Raw genomic sequence first — 11,112 nt, 5'->3', positions numbered from 1 at the left:
TCTCCCAATTTTGAAGGGCCCTATACTTCGCAGCCTTGGAAAACTTATAGGGGCGAAGCAGAATGAAGTCCATGAAGAGCGAGGCAATTCGTCAAGCAAACATGGCACCTAGACCTCACACGCCTCGGCAGCCTGCTCTTGTCAGTAAGAAAGGAAAAGGTAGGCGGGCTACTCGAGTTGCTCGATGAGAGAGAAGAATATTATTACCCCTTGTTGAAGCCATATTCCTCCCACCTGTTTGGCTTTTGTCGACTTTACTAGATTTCCTCCCTGAACGAATCGCATTGTTTGATGATGATTATGATCTGGACTTATGAACTGGTCAAGAAATCAGCCCAAAGGGAACAACTGATCATGTCTTTGTCCACTCGTTCAACAAAGGTGAGGACTTACAAAGTACCCCTCAATAGTCCATGCAGGGTAAAGACCTTAAAAATCCCCTGTCCACATTCGATGAGGGTTATGATGTAAAAAGAACCCCGATCACATCCAATGAGAGTGAAGACCTTAAAAGCCTCTTTGAGTCTAATATAGGTGATGACCCCAAAAGCTATCTGGCTCGGTCCAACTTGCGTGACGACCTTAAAAGCTCTATCTCTGATTCTTCAAGCCCTTCTTCTCTCATCCCATCTCTCGCAAAAGTTAATCTTCAATGCCCAGACTTTGAGGCCCTTGATGAGGAACTTAAGAGTTGTAACACCAGTAAGAGGCATCACAGGAAGCTGAAAAATACATTGGCGCAAGAAGCCAGATTCTTAACGGTTGCTGATGCACTAGCCTCTAGATCCAAGAAGAAACCTCTTCCCTCTCCTGAAGAGCTAATTGAGCGGTATCGGAGCCCAAGACCAAAAAAGTCTCGATGGCCTCTTGAGCTTGACCCGGAGAGACACGAAAGGACTAAGTTACTCTTCTTATGAAGCCTGCCACATGGTGCAAGTCACTCGGGGAATAATCAATGTCAGTCATATCGACTTGACATCTGGGAAGAAACTACAACCTCTCATGCAACCTCTCATGCAAAATCCAAACCTCTCATGCAAAAGCCAAAGCATACAAGATTCTTGAAATACCCGGGTCCGCCACTGATGCCGTACCCAAATACTTCATCCAATCCACCACCCCTCCTCAAATACCCTGGACCACCATTAGTTCTATACCCAAATCCATCCCTGACTTTTCTCATAAATCAACCCTCTCAAGCCACACTCGCCACGACTATACCACCAAGCCAGCATGTGCCCATTCCAATCAACCCGTCTGACCAACCTACACCCACTCTGGCTGCGCAATCAAGCCAGTCTATCCAGCCCCTCTTTGCTGCATAATCTAGCTAATCTGCACCCACTCAATCTACCCCGACTGTGTATTTAAATCAGCCCACGCACATGAAAAACCCTCCTAAACCCATTCCACAACCTCCCATACCATCAAAGCCATTGGTGAACCTGGGAGTTCATGAACCAAATGATGAAAAAGTCAAGTATGATGTGGTTGGACACCTAAGGAAACTCTCTGTCCTATTGAGTGTTTATGATGCTCTCATGTTATCATGTGATTACTGCATGGCTCTTATACAAGTTCTCTCCCATCCCAAAGTATACAAGATTGGCCGTCACTTTTTTCTGATGACAACCTTCAGTTGAGAGGGAAATTCCACAATCGTCCCCTCTTTGTGACTAGTGAATTGCGTGCCCATCCTATCAGCTGAATAATGCTCGATGGGGGTTCCCCAGTAAACCTCATCCCAAGAAGGATTCTCACTGGCATAGGATTGGGTCCTGAAGATCTCACGCCAATGACCCTCACAGTCTAGGGGTTCAATCAGTTAGGAGAGAAGCTGGTTAGCACTATCCATCTACATCTCAAGATTGTTGATTTGAATGACCACGCCCAGTTCCATGTTATCAAGACAGATACCTTGTATAACATCTTACTTGGTCGACCTTGGATGCATGATCAAGGGGTAGTGCCATCTACATTGCACCAATACTTCAAATACAGTCAGGAAGGGAGACAATACACCGTTTATGCCCCTTTTCCATAGTTGAAATCCATTATGCATATGCCAAATACTACTTTGAGTCACCTTGGGAGACTGTGACGGCCACAGAAGCCAACCCCGTGAAGAAAGTGGAAGGGTCTTCTCATGATGATGTAGAGGATGTCGGAAGAATGCTCCTTGGAATGTTCTAAGAGGAGGAGAGGAATGGCAAGATACTCCCTTTGACCTCAATCCATGCAAATGACCCCTACTCTCCCTTGGATGAACCACCCGAATACCATGAGAGGCAAACCTCGCTCCTCATTTTGCCCACTCCGAAGTCACATATAATGACAACGAAATCAGAGCCTGTTGCAATGCATGAGGAAGCCGTGAGTATTGACACTTTGGCACCCAAAGTCACTTAGACGCCAGATCACCAAACGGTCCTGCATATTCCCATTCCCCTCCTAAAGGTAGAAGCATTGCATTGGATCATCGATGTCAGCCAGGCCGACCGCAACGTCTTGCACATCCCAACCTCTTTAAGAGGACGATGCTTACCTTACCCAAGGGTGTGCAATTCCCAAAAAGTCTTTTGCATTCCAGATTCCTTTACAAGAGGAGATCCAATTCGCCTGGTTACAATCGGGACTCCCTCATCAATGACTTTGTCTCCTAGTAACACCCCTCTTACTCAGCTTGACCACTTAGACCAGGCCACCATTGCTGACCTAAGGAAGCAGGCTCAAGAACTCCTTGATCAACTGGAAGTCCCTTGAAATTTATAGCCTTGAAACCATTGCTGGAGTTTGTTTCAGAGACCCAAAGTCCTGAGTTGCTTGGGGCCATTGAAGGACCGCCCTACAAAGATGCTAAGGTGATGCTAGAATGGGATCTCTATAGTCACCAAGCCCATCAAATCATGAGGAAGATGAATTATGAGCCCATGACCAATCAAGAACTAAAAGTCGACAAAGGGAGGATTGCTCCATTCAAAGCCGTCGAGATAGCTGCTACGCAATACAATACAAGAAAGGGAGTCGGATATGCCAGAGCTTCTCACTCTTCTGCTCTGCAGCATGAAGCCTATCATACAATCAGCTTGACAACCCTTCAAGATCCATCATCACCAGTCTCCAAATCTTCCCTCTCTAAGCCAGATACTCATCAATGCAGCACACTACCAATATGGTCTCGGAGGCACGACCCTAAACATGCCCTCAAGTCTTGGTGTACGACCTTAAAAACATACTTCCATAACGATCCCGGCAGCATGACCCTAAAAGCTACTTCCTCACAAGACATACATGACGAAAACCCAAAAGGGCATCATGGGTAAGAAAGTCAAAAGAAAAGAAAAGAAAGAAACAATGACGGGGCATGATAGCACCATCAACTATCATGAGTAAAAGACGTCCAAAAAAAAAAAATAAAAATAAAAATCAGGCGTGATGAAAATGCGAAAGGGCATCGTGAGTAAAAGCGAAAAAAAATGGCAGGTGTGGCGTAAGAACCATAGGAAAAAGCATCACAAAAAGAATCTTACGGGGTTTCAAGAAAACTAAAAATGGCGCATACCCCAAGGGCTTGAACGAAAACCCAAAAGGGCATTTAGGTCTAAGACACGTGAAGGGGTGTCTGTAAAAGAGGCTTCCGAGAGCTCATCATCAATTTCAGAAAGGTGTCAACTTAGCGACAAAAAGAATGCAAATAACAAGGACGAGAGAAGGCGGACCATAGTATAAGAAAAAATGTTGTATTTCATTCCATGCATCTTGCCAACATCCATGTACAAGTAAGGCAAAAAGTAGTCAAGGAAGGGTGAGAAGAAGAAGTGCCCTCAAAAATGATCAACGACCTCACTGATATTTTCTCTTGCCGCCTCGAAGCACGCAATAGGCTGTTGCACATGTCCCCTGAGATTAGTCATCGCTTGGGTGACCCGTGACACAGAGGTAGTCTCAGACTCATTAGTGTGATTGAGCCCCGGTCAGCTCATCGGACTAGACTAGGCTCGCAGCTCTCCACTGATTCACCTCTCTCTCCAGCCCATTATACTCTTCAGTCATCCTTAGTATCTATGCTTTCAAAGCCTCATCTTAGTCAAATGAGTTGTTCCTTCCTTATTGAAAATGTACTTTTGAGCTACCAGAGCAGCCTTCCTTTTAATGGATGGATCTACCTGCTCACAATGCTACGCAAGCAAGAAATCCAACGAGGCCGGTTGAGCTCCCTGTAGCTCATTCACCGCTGAATCTTCTCTCAAAGCCTCTGCTCTCCAATTCTCCAGCTCCCGTAAGAGATTTTCAAAATAGGTAAAGACTTCTTTCTTGTAGTCTAAAATTCTCAGAGTAGCAGCGCAGCCACGAAGGTTATCAATCTAAGGGCCAAAATCAGCAAGAGACCCCCCCTTCAGTGATTGGAGACCTGATTGAAGCATGGCTATGATCATGGCATACTTTGAACTAAAAGGCGTGCTGATCATTGATGAACTTGGGGCCGAAGTCACTTTAGTTGAAGCGATGCCGGTAAGGGTGGCAGCCACCTCTGGGGGCGTGTCAGCAAGGCCTACACTGAAAGACCCTTCCGGCTCAGAGTGAGACTCCACGTCTGATGACATAAAGACCAAGGCCTCATCTACATCGAATGTATCAAAATGAAGAACCACCCCGGGTTGCTCGGGGCATCACAATGACGTAAAGGTCTTCCTTTGGGATGGTGTACGTCAGTGGCCTGGCTAGTTGTGCAAGTTATCTCCATCACTGGCAGAGGGCCACTCTCCCTAGAACAAGAAGCCAAGTCAATGATGTCGTTGGGATCCTAGTTTTTAGTGGGTCAGGAGGCGGAAACCCTCTCTCGAACAACCATGGAGGTTCGGCGCAAGGTGCACGTGGGCCCTCCTTCTTGCGTATATATGCCGATGATGAGAGTGATTTTGTGAGTGGAGCGCAGATGCTCTTTACACTACTTGGGGGTTTGGGGAGACGCCTGAGCGGATAGCCCTCTTAGGGAAATTACGAAGCCCTTCGGTTGCTTGTCAGCACGGTTTGGATGAGGACTCTCTTCAAGCTCACTTCCTCTCTCTTCTCTCTTTAAGCTATTGGAATGGGATCCGAATGTACCTCCTCCTTGGTTTCCCTCTCGAGGGGACTGGCTGGCTGTTAAAGGGGGCGTGAGGAAACCCCGAGGGTTGAGACCCATGGGTTTACTCATGTCCATGGGCTTGCAGGCAGACGCGGACTATTGTGCGGATGAGGTCTTACGTGAAGGTGAGAGTGAGAGAGAGAGAGAAGGGGTTACTCTATTTAGAATAGAGGGAAGATGACCCATGCGGCTGGGGCAGTCGTGGGACCTCGCACTCTGAGGTATCTTCTCTCTCTTAAAGGTTTCTCTCTCCCTCTCTCCTCTTTCGTGGGGATTGGGGATTCATAAGGAAAAACAAGCTAATGAGACAAGCACAATCTAGCCTTGACTTTTCCCGGCCTTTGGGGGTATTGGGGGTTCAAAAGAGGGGTCTTTTTACGAGTGGGTTAAGTTTGCATATATAGAGGATTCACCAAACAGGGGTGAATGCTCAAAAGCCAAGCTTAATTATAATTTAAGAAATTAGAAATAAATCCTGAAATTAGGTGCAAATGACCATAATGTCCTTGAGATCTTTTGCGCGGATGATGAAACCGTCCTTGCATGCAGGTTGCTCCACCATGATGAGACCTTGGAATCTTGTTCGACAACTTGTAGCAATTGTTCAGCTGTTTCAGCCGCATATCTTCAATGTCCTCTCGATTGTGAGCATTTTTATGCCCTTTAATCATGCTGTGATGGCCTTTTCCCTTGGGGTGAAAGTCCGGCTAGATTTGTGAACTTCGTTTGTCAATGCTTCTTCGAGCTGCACTGTTTTGGTTCATGGCTCTACTTGCAAGTAAGGTAGGAGGGTGTCACAATCGTTTTGCACCATGTTTGGGCTGATTTGGTCTTGGTTCGTGCATTTTCCTAATTTGAGAGGTTACCGAAAAAAGGGATTTCGGCAACCGAAAGGATTCACTTCTTTGGTGACCTGGGGACTTGCATTCATCAGACCTTGGATTGAATGCAAGAGTTGTACCAGTGTGTAGCTCTTCGCAACGTGGTTGCATTGAACTTTTCTTCGCGATGATCCAAGGTTTGGATGTCGAGCTATGCTTCATCGAATCTGAGGCTTCTTCTCCTTGAACCTTGGTTCTCCCTTTAGTTCTGCGCGCACCTTCTTACTCGGAGCAATGTGGTTCCCGATCACGCCATAGTGTGTGCCGTAGGTCAAAATGACGGGGCTGACATGATCTAGAGCATATCAACTTTTGAACTCTCTCCAGTTTTAGAGGAAGGCACCGTGATTGGCGAAGCTGCTTTCAAAAAGCATTGCCAGAGTCCCCATTTTTGAGGACTGGTTTGGTGAAGTCACACAGCGCTAATGTGAAATCCAACAGTTGTGAGGCCGCATAGGAGTAGACCCCTTTGGGGAGGTCCGATTGAGCCCAAATTTGGTCCTCGTGGCTTTTCTGACATTCTGCGTCCAGTGGTTATGGCCTGGTAGAGTTCTGCAGCTGCCAATATAGGGCTATAGTTAAAGGGCCTTCTTTAGTGCGATGGCACTGCACCTAGGTCATGTGGCCCAAGGCTTTATTTTTTGGCACAACATTAGTCCGCAGTTGTCTGGTGTACCTGCAAGACCAAGCTGTTACCGGCTCTCCCCTTATTTGCATGGGCGATGGAAGTACGTCAAAAATGACATGCAACAACTTGCACCGATAGATGTTGCGCTTCAAGAGAAACGAGAAGTGCAACATTTGAAAAACATTAACATCGTTGCTCCTCTGGCGAATCCTTGTTAAGATGTGTTTATTGTCTCTCAAATATAATTTTTTTTCTTGATCACTGGCATCGGTGCAGTCCTTGAGGGGTAGACCTTGCTGAGCTTTTCCCTTAATTAGGGGGTGACCAAAGTGGCTTCTAGTGGTCCGGTGCCTTGTTGAGGGTCATTCTTTAGTTCCACCAGAATATGTTTTCTAAGAGATCGCGCTGATGGTCTGCCTTCAGCAGGCTTACGACTTTTGTTTCAAAGAGAACTCCTAATGCTTCAGCTGGTGAGGGCCTTTTTTATGGACTATATCTCATCTAGGCTCGGGAAGTCCTGATTGCCTTTTTTGTGGGCTTTATCCCTATCCAAATAGAAACACCAGGTTGTTGTGAGCAAGCAAGGTACCTCTTCGGTCCACATCCTACTGGTCCAGTTGGGGGTCTCCCAAATTACCCAAACGTGATAGAGAGGCGGTTTCTGAGGTGGTCACATTTCAAGAGATTTCAACCTGGATGCTGGTGTTTGTTTTGAGGAGGAGAGAAGGGCAGGCAGGGTACCTCTTCAGTCCACATTCTATTGGTCTAGATGGAGATAACCCAAATTACCCCGATGTGATAGGGGGGTGGCTTTTGAGGTTGTCACATTTCAAGGGACTTCACCCTGAATGCTAATGTTTGTTTTGAGAAGAAGGGCAGACATGGTACCTCTTCGGTCCACATTCTACTAGTCTAGTTGGGGATCCCCTGAATTGCTCGGACGTGCTAGGGGCGTGGCCTCTGAGGCGATCTCATTTCAGGAGACTGCACCCTAGATGCTAGTGTTTGTTTTGAGAAGAAGGGCAGGCAGGGTACCTCTTCGGTCCACATCCTACTGGTCCAGGTGGGACTTTCTTGAATTACCCAGACGTGATAGGGAGGTGGCATCTGAGGGAGTCTAATTTCAGGAGACTTCACCCTGGATGCTAAAATTTAGTATGGAGGAGAGGAAGTTCGCATTTTTGTGGCGGCACTGAGGCCCAGGATTGGATGCGGCACTGAGGCATGAAATTTTTTGAGCGGCATTGGAACCAGATTTTTTTTGAAAGGCACTGGGGCCGAAAATATTTTTCTTTGGAGGCACTGAGGACAGAGATTTTTTTTAAGTGATACTAGGGCTAGAAATGTTTTTGAATGGCACTGGGGCCAGAAATGTTTTTGAATGGGCCTGGGCCCAGAGAGTGAAGTTGGTACTGAGGACGGAAAATTTTTTGACTGGCACGAGGGTTGGAGATTGAAGTTGATTCAAACGCCCTTGTAGGTTTTCACTTGAATCAAGTGGAAATGGCGTCAGCAGAGTGGTTTTCACCAAATCCTTTTACTGGGATATTTTTACCAGTGACTTTAAGGTCATGTCCACCCTTTTCATTTTCGCTTTTACTTATGGTCCCCTTACGGGTTTTTGCCATGCTTGGATTTTTTCTCTGGACTCTTTTACTCATGGCTTCGTGGTCGTACCCACTTGTCATTTTTACTCACGGTGCCCCTGCGGGTTTCCACGATGCCTTTTTTCTTTGGGTGATTTTACCCATTGTCCGCCTAAAGCTCTTTTTCTTTAATCATGGTGGTTTCCATCACGCCCAGCTTCTTAAGGGGAGAGGGAGATCACTAGCATAGTGAGCCTTGACAGTGAAGTCTGATTGGCATGGCTCTACCTTCGGCTGATGTAGCAGCAAGTGGTCGAGGCGGGGTGAGACCGCACAGGACGGAGTGTTCGTCCGAAGTGGGTGGCTTTGTTGTGTGACCTGGGTAGGATGTACCTGTGCAGGTTTGATGATGGTGGAGTCCGCGGGAAATGTGTTGTGGACAGCACCCGCAGGGGGTGGAGTGTTGATAGTACCTTGGGGGGGGGGGGGGGGGGGGGGGGTGTTGTAGTGTTGATGGCACCCTCAGGGGGTGGAGTGTTGATGGTACCTGCAGGGGTGGAGCATTGAAGGCACCCGCGACCCACGGGGGGTGGAGTGTTGATGGCACCCGCGGGGGGTGAAGTGTTGGTGGCACCTACTGGGGGTGAAGTGTTGACAGCACCAGTGGGGGATGAAATGTCTGTGGCACCCGTGGGGGAGTGATTGTTGATGCCACCCGTAGGGGGGTGAAGTGTTGATGGCACCCACGAGGGGTGAAGTGTTCATAGCACCCGCGGGGGGTGAAGTGTTGATGGCACACGCGGGGGGTGAAGTGTTGATGGCACCCGCGGGGGGTGAAGTATTGAACGCACTCTTGGGGGGTTGACAACACCCACAGGGGGTGAAGTGTTAATGGAACCTGTGGGGGGTTTCCTAGGGAAGGCGGTGCTTGGCTGATGGAACATCTGTAGACTGACACGAGGTCAGAGAGAGTGCCACCTGGGAGGTGGAGCCTTGTGCAAGATCTGTTTGAGTGATCTGCCGATGATGTCAGGCTGACAGTAAGGCAGTGTTGGATTTGACCGTGACGCTTCGTTTGTAATGCCTAGAATGCGAAGCTTGAGAGGTTTTAAAATGGCAGTCAATCTGAGGCACTGTTGCCATGACACATGGCAGGATGGTTGGGCGGCGTGGTGCTCAAAAAGCAGCGAGCTTTGATGAGCCTATGGCCTCTTTTAAAAGGGGCTAGGCAGGAGAGTGTGAGGGCAGATTTTCCTCGTGTTCTAACAAAGTTCATTGCTTGATACTCCTTGGGGTGGAGGTTGCACGGGAGCTTTGTTTTCTTGGGAGAACTTATCCGGGGAGCCATGTCCGCTGCAAGGGCTGGCTGCATGGCACTGACTTCTAAGGTGTGTTCGATAATTAAGCATCCGAGCGAAGGCATTCGGCCATGTGGAAGCAACAATGGATCCATGTCAGAGGGTGGGCTTGTAACCCTAGGGCCCCTTTGTTTGTGCGGGACCCATGGCGTGAGGCCTGTGGCCGTGTGTAGGGTGGGGAGGGTCAACCAACCTGAATCCCGTCATACCTCTTCAGGTATGATGGTAAGTTGAAAGGAGAGGGTGGCGTGCTAGCTGCCTTTTCTTTGACGACATTCTTCGTCAAAAGGGAGGAGAAGGAAGAGGTGTTCTTTGGTTTTTTTCAAGCCTTGCTTGAAGAGATGGAGGTGACCTCTTTGAAGGCACCACCATCGTGAGACGGCGATGGAACTCTTGAAGGGAATGGATCCACTTCAGAACAGATGTACATTTCTTTGTGTTATAGATTTTGTTATAACGACAAGCATGTAATCTTTTTGTTCATGAAATGAATCTCCCCTTTGCATTGAATTCTCCTTCTTTTCCCTATGCCTTTGCTTGAGCGCTCGACTGCTGCTTCTCTCTCTCTTTTTTTTTTATTTGGGCTGGCGCAGCTCTTACCCCAGCTGACGGTGAGGGTAAGAAATGATAAGATACCTGTTGTGCTTGTGGGCCAACTGCTGTTTGCCTTTGTTCGATGGTTGGGATGCCCTTGCAAGTCTTCATCCCAACCCTTGGGGAATGCGTCATTGTTGATTTTCGCAAGACCCCACATTTTTATTTATTTTTTTATTTTTTAAGGACCACAAAAGGTCCTGTGTATGTGGGCGGGACAAAGAACAAAGTTCTCTTGTCCACGGATCGCAATAGTGCCCTAGGTGCTTTGAGTGGCCCGTGCTTTATACCGGCCAAGTGGGGTAGGGTCGCATACTTGAGTGGCATTTGGACGGCGGTAGGTGTGCCATTTCCGATGAGTCGAATAATGCATGCGAAGCAGTAGGCGCTGGACAAGGGAGGCGACGTTGACAGCGTATGACGGTTCGATTACGTGTCCTTAGTGCTTCCTCAGGATTGAGCGTAATATTTCACGTGTGTAGCACGACGCTTCACGTGCTGTTCGTATGCCTGTACCATGAGGCACATGGGATTTCGCTCATGCGGCATTTCAGTTCGCATGCTGGAGGTGCTTCGCTGTCTCACTTTTGATGCTTCGCTTTGCATGCTACCAATACCTCTGTGCTTGGAGGACATGTCGCCCGTTGATCGGCCCTTTTGGCTGTTGGGCTTTATAAAAAGAGGGGTGTTTGTTCTTGGCTTTTACTTAGGGTTATTTTTTTTCAAGTAAATACTTGCCCCTTTCATGCCTTCTGTACATGCCTCCTTTGTGGAGTTTGCCTTTGTCGAAAAAATGTTTTAACTGAGGAGTAGGGCTAGCACTAGCTCAACTCCTCCTCCACATAATGTGTCGCTGCTTGGGTTTGGGCACGTGGCTAGTGCACTGTTTTCTTTTCTCTTTATTTTTTTTTTCTTTTGACCCACCTACATTTCTTTT

The sequence above is a fragment of the Amborella trichopoda genome, chromosome 11 (genome assembly GCF_054954075.1).
Source record: "Amborella trichopoda isolate Santa Cruz 75 chromosome 11, AtrichopodaSantaCruz75HAP2 v2.0, whole genome shotgun sequence".
Taxonomy (NCBI): domain Eukaryota; kingdom Viridiplantae; phylum Streptophyta; class Magnoliopsida; order Amborellales; family Amborellaceae; genus Amborella; species Amborella trichopoda.
This window is presented reverse-complemented; position numbering follows the sequence as displayed.